We start from the raw sequence: 12,768 nt of genomic DNA, 5'->3' as shown, positions 1-12,768 counted from the left end.
ATAGTTTCAATGTTTTTATTAAAAATATGCATATATGTTATAATGCCTACCTTGGGTTCAACCAAATATAGTTAACTCAAGTACAATCAAATTAAATTGCTACGTAGATTTTTGTGGTGAATTAATCCACGTAGAAATTTCCAAGCTCACAAAACACTAATTTAAATTTATTTTATATGACCACTTCTAACGGTTAAATTAAAAATATGTAACAGATATTTACCAGTCTCTTGGACGTGAGTAAAAGACATACATTTTTCGAGATGGTATAAATATAAACAAGTTAATCTTTTCCTAGTAGAGGCTCCAAACGTCGTCTAAAACAGCTATAGAGAATTAAAAGTATAATTTAACTAAAATCGAAAGTATCCTTGCTTTATACTATTGATTTCAAGACTGCATTGGAGTCGCCAATTGAGAGAGAAGCTTTGGGAATTCAGTAGCGGCGGGTGGAGCAAGACTCTCTTATGCAGTTAGGCGCAGTTCTAACTTTATATAGTAAATCTGCATAATTCTGTAATACGTGAACCTCGTGGAGAATTCAAGCACATAAGAAGATGTGAATTAAATAATATTTCGTAAGTAAAACCTAAACGTAAATTCCACGATGTCAGTTAGAATGATTTCAGAATCGTTGAAGCACTGCACGTAAAATGCGTATTTTTGTATGATTTCCTTAAGTTGACGACCTCTTTCCAAATATATAAATTAGATGAAAAGTTAGAAGTTATTTGTTTTTTTTTCGATATTCGTAATAATATATAACCATGTCTTGCAGATAATTAAAACTCACATTTGTAAATTATACAAGTGAACCACAGAACAGAAAAAAAAATTGTAAAGGAGTTACAGCTTGCGTTAACTAGATAAGCAAATTGTTTTGACACTAATTTAAACAGTATTGCGACCATGATAATTGTGAGTAATTTTATTGCTGTTGCATTTATCATGAGTATAACATAAACATGCACTTTATAAAATGAAATTTCGAATTTCAAAGAAAAGAAACTGCATTTACTTCCCGGCATAATTACCTACTACATTGATATATTTATTCCAGCACTTAGTTAATCCCAAGAAAGATTTGCCCTTTGCGCCTTTATTACCTTAGCACATTTTGCTTCACTTCATCATCACTGTTGAAATTTGGACTTCTAAATAACCTTTTATGCTTTTAGGAATAAACGCATCTTCAATTCAGAATTTACATTTTCTATATCGATCAAAAGCTAAAAGCACTAGACTTAGAAACTAGACTAACTTTTCAGAAAGGAAAATAACTATGATGATAACACTCGCTTTTCCTACTGAAAGTTTACTGAGCAATTTATTTATAGGATATGCACGAATTCTCCAGAATGCCTAAATGAACTCCTTGGAGGTAAGCATTTCCGAACGGATGATGAAGTCAGTTCTAGGATGGTTCAGACGGTTTGACAAATCTTTCTATGACGCAGTTTTCCAGACGTTAGTAAATGTTTGGATAAGCACATAAATGTAACATCGGAGTTTGTGAAAAATAAGTGCAATTTTCTTGTCTCGAAATTAAGCTCATTAATTCTTAACTCCCAGGTTTACTCTAACATCGCTGTTAGTATTATTGCCTCCAAAGCTTAAGCTATTGCATTTCTAGGTATTTCATTTATTACAAAAAAGCAATTATATGCTGTTTTCTAATTAAAAAAAGATATATTATATGAAAGACAAATTGTAGATTCTTTATTTTATTTATCATCTTCAAAACCAGTTTAATGCTTGGAATTTTTTCGTATTATAAAATTTTTAAACCAAAATTTCTTAAATGTGAAAAATGAATGATGACAGAAAGCATCTGAATGTTTCATTTTAAAAACCTCTGAAAATAATTTTATTAAATTGACACTTTTTTAATATTTTTGCGATTCCATTTATATGATTTAAAAAGGAAAAACTGCTAATATAAGTTCATTTTCATTTCCAGTAAAGACACAAATTATTCGTAATTTATAAAAATTAAAACATTTTTCAGCTTTTCAGTAAAATGTATTCTACGGAAAATTTCTGAAAGAAAAGAATGATAAATATTTCTAGTATATATTCTATAGACTCTTAATGAACTATTTATAATTTTTTTAAGTGGAAGCGGCACATAAAGATTTTCAAAGCCATAGCAGTCGAAATTCTTCGAAAAAAATTTATATTTTTAATTTTTAAAATTATTTACAAGTTATTATTATAATCCAGCAGTACAGTTTTTCATCATTGGCATTCTCAATAATATTTCATACTGATTTAAGCAGATTAGTAAATATATTATCAAAGTTCTTCTTAAAGTTTCTAGAGATTTTTTCAATAAATCTAAATTTGATAGAATTTTTAAAAAATTTGGAAAAGCATATAAATTGCCAAATCATTTTCCATTTTTTTCGGAATGTATGTTTTGCAGTAAAAAAATTTTGTAACAGTATATAAATGTATATACATACAGAGTGAAAATCTTTTACATAATCACTCTCTCTATATATGTATACGAGTATATGTATATGTGTGTATATAAAAAATATTATAATAATAATTGTATTTACATAGATTATGTACAGAAAACTAAAACAAAACAAAATGATAAATCTATTTACGCAAATGAACAAGCCTAAATAATGTGTATGGCATGGAAGACATAGATTTTAGCCATTATTCCAGAATCAAATATTTACGAATATACCTTTTCTTAATCCATGTGAAAAATTCTGACAGAATACGTCTAAATATGTATTCAAAATGTAACTTTTTGTGAAAAGCTTCAGTAGCGTAATTTAACTTACATCTCATTAAACTAAAATCTTACAATGCTTTCCTTCTTTTTTTGTTTAAATGAGTGTATATAATTTATGTGATGTAAAGATGGCCATATTGCTTAAATTTATGTCTAATATAACGCGAAATATTAATTTCAAACTGAAATCCTAACGATTTTTTGGTAAAGTTAACGGATCCCTTAGCTCTTGTCTGAATATTTAGTAACATAACACCCAGATGATAAATTTCCCTCCTCTTCTGAAAACGCAGAACCACTGTCATAAGATATATTTGAAAACATTGGAAGTATAACTGATTAATTGATTCAAATCTTCGAGTCCCATTCAAAAGATTATTAAAATTACTAATGCATGAGAATATAAATTTATAAGTATCTGGATTTATTTTATATAATTAAAACATTACAAGATTTCTTTCTTCCTCCTTCCAGAATGCCTTAGAGGTGTAACGGTAACACACTCGAGAGGTCTAGGTTAGAGTCCCGGCGAGGGCATTGCGCGCTTTTCATGTCTCTTGCTTCGGAAAAACCTAACAACCGTAACGGTAGCACACTCGTTCGTGGTATAACGGTGGTTCAGAAAAAAATGTGCCTTAAATTTTATTCAGAATTGTATAGTATATTATTATTTTTTGGTAAATTTAATCGTGATTTTTATGTCCACAGTTCACTAACTGAGAAATAAAATATAGAATAAAAAACTGAGAAATAAGTTATATAATTTTTATCACTTATTTACAAGAATTTTATGATCGGTAAAGCAAAATATCGCAGATATGAATTCACTTCGCGGCTGAACATTGGATGTTAAGTCTTGGATCTTTAAAATTAGCATTTGCTTTGATAAAACAAATCAAAATATTTGCTTTTGGTATAACTTATTTCAATCCATGGAATTTTCACTCAAAACATTTTTCTGTCATGTAACTCTTCTTCAGAATTTTATGTATCCTAAAAAATACCGTTAATAAATATAATTCTAAACCTTCGATCTGAGTAGTATCAGATTAAATCAACGGTCGGAATATAAATGTTTAGCGGTGTTTTACATTTTTCACTTTGTTAATCACTTTGTTAATCTCAGTGCAAAGATTTCATTTTTATTTGAGTACATGCTAGTGTCAAACGCTGTTTACAAAGAAAATCTGAAGATGGTATCAATTTATTAAATTAAGTACCTGTAAGTGAAATCCTTTACTGATGCGCCTGATAGCGATACTCATTTCAAACCCAGGAAATCAAAATCGAAATAAATGACTACAAGGGAACTTAACATTCTGTTATCTACGCATCCTAGTCTACAAACAAAATACAAGATGGTAACTTGCAGGATAATAAAATGTTACAACATTTCAAACGTTTTGTAGATATATATGCAATTTAATCGCCAAGTTTCAAATCCAGAAAAGGAAACCTTCCTAGCCATCATTTGGGCAAAACGTTAAATAAACACCGAGGAAACAGTTAACTTAAAGAATGAAATCAAATTGCTGGAAATTGATTTCTAACAAAAGGAGAAATTTACAACACAGTTAATGTAATCATGAAGGCAATACAGCGCGAAACACTGAAAATAGAATTTAAAATATAAATATAACGAAATAAATAAGTAAAAATATAAAAATAACGATAACAGTGTTAGTAATTTCAATGGGAACATATATTTTGCAATTTCCTTTATTTATATATTTTTTTTTAAATGTAAACGAATTTTAGCAATAAACATAAACTTTATTTATATCTGATAAAACTTCCTAGAATACGCAGTCTTACAAATTGCAAGATAAAAGTATTTGGTCGGACAAATAAATACTGAAGAACAAATCAAATATAAAACTAGGACAATATTAAATTTATAGATCAATCTGTAGCTAAAGGAACGCAATGTATTTTCATGACCAATAAATTCCTTTCCTTCTTAATAATTTTGTCTTATGTAGTTGTTCTGATGTTAAACCAAATAACGAAAAAATGTCTACTTGGAAGAAATAAAGAAGGAATTTTTTATTACCTATAATATGCTTAGGCACTTCGCACAATCATTTCGTAAAATTCTTTTCTTTCATATCGTTCCCTCGTGTGAGTGAAACTCTATCTTTCAACAAATTCTTAAATTCCCCTTAGACAAATATGATTGCTCAATTATTAATGTAAAACTGGTGTACTTCATTTCATATTTACGCACATAATAATTTAAACTGAAAGCGCAATGTAGTGTATATGAAAGAAAGAAAAGTGGCAAATTCGCTATTTTTAAAGATCACAAATGATTACTCAGAAAGTAGCGTACATTCTATGGCCATTAAAATGCATTTTATTAATTACACTGTTGCTACATCAATCATATATTATAATATATATATATTATATATTATATCAATCATATATTATTAATTACAGTAGGCGCCGCATAACGTGACTACGATTCATGTTATCATTCAGATAGTTTTATCGAGCCGTATTATTTGTTATCAAAGTCCACTGTTATGAAAGTCCAGACCATTATTAAAATAATACAGAAAAAAAATTAAACTGAAGTAAATCTCTCCAAAAATGAAAATCAGAAAATTTTCAGATTTTATATTATAAGGATCTTAAGTTCTACTAGCGATTACTTTGTTTTAAAACTTTACTGTCTTCTCTTATTTCCCACTTCCGGCCAGAATAAACGCGTTAATTTGTTTATGCAAATCGTGTTCGTAACTCTTAAGTATTTAATTTGTAGCTTTTCGCCAAGAAGAGCGTTAGAAGGAGGCAGAATAAGCTTTCTTGCCACGTTATTTTACGCGTGACTTCAGTCAGTTGCTGTCCATCTTTAAGGACAGGCGTTTAGTTTTCTTGATATTTAAGACGTATTGTAGTTTTCCGCAGTTTGTGTTCTACATACGTACTAATCTGAAAGTCCAATCTTACGGTTATTCATCTGTGTAAAGTTTTCAAAGTTATTTCTTATTTAAATTCAGTTAGTTAGTAATTCTTATTTTCTAACGTTCAGGCCATAAGTGGTTCTTCTTTGTATCCCGAAGTGCGGGAACACCTGTAATATCATGGAGAATAAAGAGTAAAGTTAACCCTTCTTACTTGTGTTGTCTATCCCACACATACACAAACATAGCTTGAGTAAGCTCCTTGTCCCCATTCAGGACATTAGATGTTTCCCAGGGCATTTCGAAGGAATACTAGGCCTGATAATATTACGCCCAAAAGGCCGTTTGTTAACGTTTTGCGTGTTACATTTATTTATTAAATATTCTGTTCTTTGCATTTAAACCATACAATTCAATTCAACAGCAATATCACAAAATAATTTAAAAAGAACGATATCTTTAGAATTCCCGATACACAGTTTCGCGCGCTGAAGGTAATTTTTTTTTAGTATAGTGTTGCCATTGCTCGCTTTGAAATCATTGAGTATTAATCAAAAATTCGTTAATACTTTACAAAATTTGAAATAGATTATAGAGCAAATTGGAAATTCAGAATTCGGGCTTCCAGGTACCTATGTTCGGTTGAGGACTATTTTATTCAAAATCTGATGGCTCTAAGAAACTTGTTTTTTCACAAAGCGAGAAACATTCAGATTCTTCATTATTTTGTTTCTTTAAGTATATAATACATGGCGATAACATTTGGTGGCAACAGTTTGAAAATTGAACCAACGCAAAAACTGAAACGACGCGAAATGCCGTTTTGAAAATAATAGCCCTTTGGGGCTCTAACGCCCCTTTGGCCTAAAAGTAAATAAAGAAAATTGTTGAATAAAAACGAGAGATACATAGCACATATATTTCCAAAACTATGTGTCCAAGCAAGTCACTAAGCAGATTAAATTTCATTTAAACAATCGTATAAAAGGAAATAACTGTTTTGTTTTTAAGTGCTAGAAGAATTCATTGGACTAACCAGAAGTCGTGAATGAAGAAGCGGAAATGTAGATGATCTTGTGTTTCGTGCTAAACTACGTCTTCGCTTTTTTTCAGAGCTTAATAATTTTTAAGAACATTCTGTTTTTTAGGAAACGATCCTTTGTTTTCTGTCCTTGGGCCATTTTTATCATCGGACGTAGCAAAAGTCTCAATAATATGATAGGAATAAAAACCACTTATAACAAATTCTAAAACTGAGTCAGCAGCATTTTGCTCTCTTGTTAAATATTCCTCAACCTCTTTTACGCAAGATTTTAAAAGTCTTGAACATATCAGTTGAAAATCACAGAAACTCGAAATGAAGACTTCAAACAGATGCGTAGCGGGAAAAATCGCAAAACTAAGAGCGTATTAAAACAATTATTTGGCTTTCAAATTTTCTTGAAAAAAATGTGGCAGTCAGTGGTCCATTGCACGAGCAAGAAAGAGAAGAAATTAGACATAAAAAAATTGAGAAGGAGGATGTTCTACAAACAGATGGCTGGTTTAGCTGAAGGAAGAAATGAAAAAAAAAACTTGTTTACAAATGCATTCGTCATGAAACTAGTTTACCAGCTACACGATTGTTAAATGAATGACTACAAAAGCATTACCATGAAATCAGTCACATAGTACGCGTCCTTTTAATGTGATTAACTTTAAACATAACTATTTTAATAATACTAAATATTGAGAAAAGTATCATCTAACATATCAATCGTATCTTACAAATTGAATACAAATGTAATTAAAAAAATCTAAATACTTGCTTTTACTTCGTTCTAATTAGGGAAAAAGGCATTAATGGTGGATTGTCTGCAATTATTACGAAAAGGTTTATTTATAAATAGCATAATGTTCCGGAAATTATTTGACCGACGTTGTGCCCCATACACTCGCCCCATATACTGCCCCATACAATCATAACACTCGTTAAATACCTCTCATCTCAAAATCTATAGAAAATTTTATAATTTCATCATCTTCTTCTTCAGAAAGTTTATCACATAATGGGCTTCGCTTTATTTCATATAATATCTTTGTCTATCACTAATGTAGCACCTCGATGTTTTTCATCAGTGTCCATTTCCATCAGTTACTCACAATACATGTTGGTTGGAGACGTTGTATTGCTACTGTTGACCTTCAACTTACTCTATTTCATCATTTATTTCATGATCGAATTTTTCATCAGTGTCCATTTCCATAAGTTACTGACAAGTTTGGAGACGTTGTATTGTTACTATTGACCTTCAACTTCCTCTATTTCATCATTTATTAAAGAATTCGCATGTTTGAAAAATTCTTTGATGCTTTTTCTAAATAGCACCTCTTAAACATGTTCAACTTTTATAGCATATCAGGAAGACGGGTACTCCATGCTAATCCATTTAACTTACAGCTGTATTAACTATATTATAAAACAATTTAGTACTTATTTCATTAGAAGATGTTCTTTCTTTGTTATGATAACGCCTTGATCACACGACTGAATTATTAAATTATGGTTGGGGCATTTGATGGCAAGAATACAATTTCGATGTATTTAACAGCGATATTTACGTTACGCACTGTACAGTTCTCAATAAGTAGGATATTCTTCAGCTCATTATCCCATTCCGAAAGCCATTCATAAAATGTTCTTAACGTTTTCGATGACTTTGAAATAAGCTGATAGACTGGTACACTTTGTGCTCCTTTATAATATCTTAATTTTGATTTTTTCCGACCCCATTTTTCGCTAGTTTGCATCCTTTTAAACTTTCAGTTTTAAATAAATATGTATTTTGAGGTAATGCACAACAGTATGCATCCATTTCGGCGGCATTACAAATGTTTTCAGGACAGTATTTCGTACAGAGTTTAGGTTACTGATTTAATATATACTTTGCTATAGAAGATAAACCAATGTCTTAAAAGAATGTTCTTGTAAATAACATTTTCTCTTTTCTTCCATCGGTTAAACTACCCATCTGTTGCTATAAATTTATCTTTTTCAGTTTTTACCTATACTTTTCTAACTTTCTGACGCATCAGAGAACCGCTGACTGTTACATGTTTTTCATTAATATTTGTAAACCAAATTTTTAATGCTTTCTCAATATTTTGATATTTCTCACCGTGCATCCGTTTCATTTTTGTATCTATATTTTCCTTTAATTTATAAAACGATTGTACAAAATCTTGCATAGTAGCGTTTGAGAAATATTTAATTTAAAAGCAATAAAATCGAAATCAAATTAAATGTTATTGAGACAAAGATGTAGAAAACACAATAAAGATTTTTTCACAAATATTCGTGAAAAGGTTGCGACAGTCAACGATCCATTAATGCGCTAGAAGACTGGAGAATTAGACATAAAATTAGACAAAGGTGACGACTCAATAAGCAGATGGAAGAAAAGCGAAATCGTTTGCTCAGAATACATTCTTAAGAAGAAGCTGATATTCCTGCTGCATGGACATGACTGTCAAAAGAAAGGCCTGAATTATTTGCAAAGTACTGCCTTGAAAACCGTTATAATGGTAACGAAACAATTCTATAGTATTGTGTATTGCTTTAGTAAACATTTATAGTGCTGGCCATTAAAACTGGAATACCAGGAAGGAAGGATTTGACGATCGTCAAAATCACTTGAAAGGAAGAAGGGTTTGGGATATGCAAATGATTCAAAGCGCATTTAGACGACACAGAAGGGAACACAACATCTTCATCCCTGCATAAAGGAAAGGTTGTGCAGTGGATTTCTAATTCGGAAAGCGCTTTAAAAGGTCTGAGTTTGCTCCGAATACTGTATTATACCTCAAATAATAATAAGAAATGCTTACCAGGCTGTTTATACTAATTTCGTACTCCTGTAAACCCCCAAACTGCTTACAAATTGAATTCATTCTTCATTACATACTGTTTACGTAGAATAAATATCTTTTTTATATTTGATTTCTTTCATGGTGTTGCAATTTCAATTTATTTAAAACGGAAATTTCAAAAGAAGTCATATGACTCATGAAAAAATCATATGACTGGTTAATGTTATTTTAGCAAAAGAAAATCATGAATAAACGGAAAAGAAAAAAAAATCCCAATATATTAAAAAAATAAGATTTCACTACAAGATTAATTTAAACACATGGTTGACATCAATAGTTTTTAATGAATGGCTTTTGAAATTGGATAACGAACTTGAAGAACAATATTTTTATATTTATTAAAAAATGCAGTTTGTTGCTGTTAAATACAATAAAGTTGTATACTTGCCATCACATACCACAACCTTCATTCAGCCATGTGATAACCGATTATTACAGTGAGGAAAAATGTGTTATCGTCTCAAAATGAGTGCTATATTTTTAATGACATAGATGTTAGGATATATAAGAAGAAATGAATTACCGAGGTACACCGGCCTTCTTGATGTGCTGTATTTGATGAACATGTCTTGGAGTCGCGTGTCAGAAATTGTATTAAATTACTTTAACGTATCATTCATTTAATAGGTGATGAAATAGACAAAGGGAAGAACTACGAACAACGTCTCCAACTAACATGTATTCTAAGAAATTAGTTATGGTAGATATTTGTGAAACAAATTCAAGAGGCAACAACAGTGATAAAAGAAGATATATGCCAGTCATTTTATGAAGTAGATTCAAGCATATCATGGGAGAAACGTTCTTAAGAAAAGGTAATAGAATCGGTCGATTTCCTACAAATTCTGAAACAGGAGATGCCTTTCGAAAATTAAGATTAGTGGCGCAGCTTCGGACAAATAACTTTCGGCAACATTATGATCAGTTCATAAATGAAGTTTTATTTATCAGCTGCTGACAGTTAATTATTAATGACTATAATGCTGTGAAAGTAAGCATTTATCTCTTTTTAGTTAGATTTCTATTAATTTATTTAAGTTCCTTTGATATTTTAAATAATCTGTTTTTCATCGTTTAAAGATATTATTCGATTAATGTTCTAAACGTAGTTTTGGACACAGGTGATTACATTAGGTTGCGTCTATCTAAATCAATTCTGTTATAGAATGTAACCTTTTTCCCAGAGTAAATCATATCGAAAATGGTATAAAATATACATTTAAATTCCTGATCGTATGTTAAATATGCTATTAGAAATAAAATAAAAATATAAATTGTTAAAACATATACGTTGCTCCAGAAACTACTTTTGAAAGGTTATGTTACTAGCTGTTTTGCATGTTTAGTAACTCACAAGTTAGATGCATAAAATCATGAATAATTTCACAGAACTTTCTAAATATGTGAAGCAAACTGTAAGATAAAAATATATAAAGCATACTTCTGATTTTAATTAGTAATAGTTTAATTAGTTAATGTGAAAATGCGGGTTCCGAATGCAAGTACGTAAGAAATAGTTATACTTTAAATTTCACTGTAGCTATGCCTTAATTACATTATTTAACAATACTACAGAACTGATTTTAAGATACTGTTTTAAGTTCATAAAATGTGTTTCTTATAATTAGGAACTTTGGAAAGTTAATCTACAGTTAAATTTAATATGCGTTTAATATAGTTAATAGTAGTTCAGAAAACTTAATGCAGTTAGAACTTCAGAAAACGTGATATGATTTACACTCCAGATAACTTGCAGTCCAAATTAATATAGACTTCAAGAAACTTGCTTTACTGTACAAGGCTGTATTTTAAAAAATAATATAGCATTAAATGATGTTTGGTTCCTCAGCTGATTAGCATTAAGAGACGTTATAAGAAGCACAGTGGTTTGTCTCTCGCTCGCAAAAACGTAAAAAATATAAGAGCTGCATTCTATTAAAATTTACGTCGATTATAATATAGATTTTGATTACATCCTGGAAACATTCGACCGTGCTTCGAATATCTTCTTCATTCTGTAACCAACGAAAATCTTTCGTATAGCCACAGGCTCATAAAGGCCAATTTTAGAGGAATTTTCGTAAAATAAGAGGTTATTGAAGATAGTGCAACATTTCTGCAGTGGAGATGAAAAACGTCTTGGCCAAAATATTGGCTAGTATATAATTAGCAACTTCTCCATCATAGGATGATTATGATGAAAGACGTTTCTGTTATTAACAGAATCCTGATCTATTGTAACCAAGGAATGAAGAAGTATATAAAATTCATCACGTTGCATGGAATCGAAACATTTTGAAAAAGTATGTTTAGACTAGATTATGTGGATGGTAATGTTGTACTGTAGTACGTATCTAGAAGCGAAACATGCATAGATTTTAGGTATTTCGAGTACCAGGATAGAAATGGATGCCAAAGAACTAAAGGTAAGAGACACGTTGTTCTTAAACTTAAATTCGCAAATTATTTGATAAAAATATTACTCTTTTTACACTGTATAATTAAAGTAAAATACCCATTCAGAGTGTGGATATACTTTTAGTTATTTTAATTTCCAGGTTAGAAAGGAGTAGTTAGTTACTTAATCATTATGCAAAACTGTTTTCTTTTATTCTAACACCTAGAAATTTCATATTTATATTATTGTGATTACTGTGAAATATTACTTTTCCATATCCTTCCAGATTAATTAATGATTAACCTACAACTTGAAAAGAACGGAAAGAGTCTGAAATTTTATAAGCTAATATTTTAAGAATTAAGAGATTTTGTTTTTACTTCTATGGTTTTTTTATGTGCAATATGGATATAAACGTGTAATTTGAAAGTATTTGCCTTCATTAAAAGCAGAGAAATAAATTACCAACTTCTCTGAAAGGTTTCTGTAGATGCATGGAAAATGAAACCGCCATATTTTTTCCCTATGTGATCTTTGATGCTTTAGCATCCATAAGTTCGACATATTTACATACGTGAAATGTTTTGGAATCTACGGACATGCAAAATTTGAATAAAAATGACATTAAAGTTGCACTTGGAAGATTTATGGGACTTAAAAGACTTTCAAATGTTCCTCGGATTTCTTAAGCTGTTATTAAATTTCAACACATAACGGACAACATCTAGAGTTTTCTTTCTCTATTTTGCAGAAATAATCACTAGATTACTAAATTAATTAATTTTAGCATATATTGTTCC

This window comes from Stegodyphus dumicola, chromosome 9 (assembly GCF_044657685.1).
Source record: "Stegodyphus dumicola isolate Sdum_Otavi_A_Nest chromosome 9, ASM4465768v1".
In the NCBI taxonomy this organism is placed as follows: domain Eukaryota; kingdom Metazoa; phylum Arthropoda; class Arachnida; order Araneae; family Eresidae; genus Stegodyphus; species Stegodyphus dumicola.
This window is presented reverse-complemented; position numbering follows the sequence as displayed.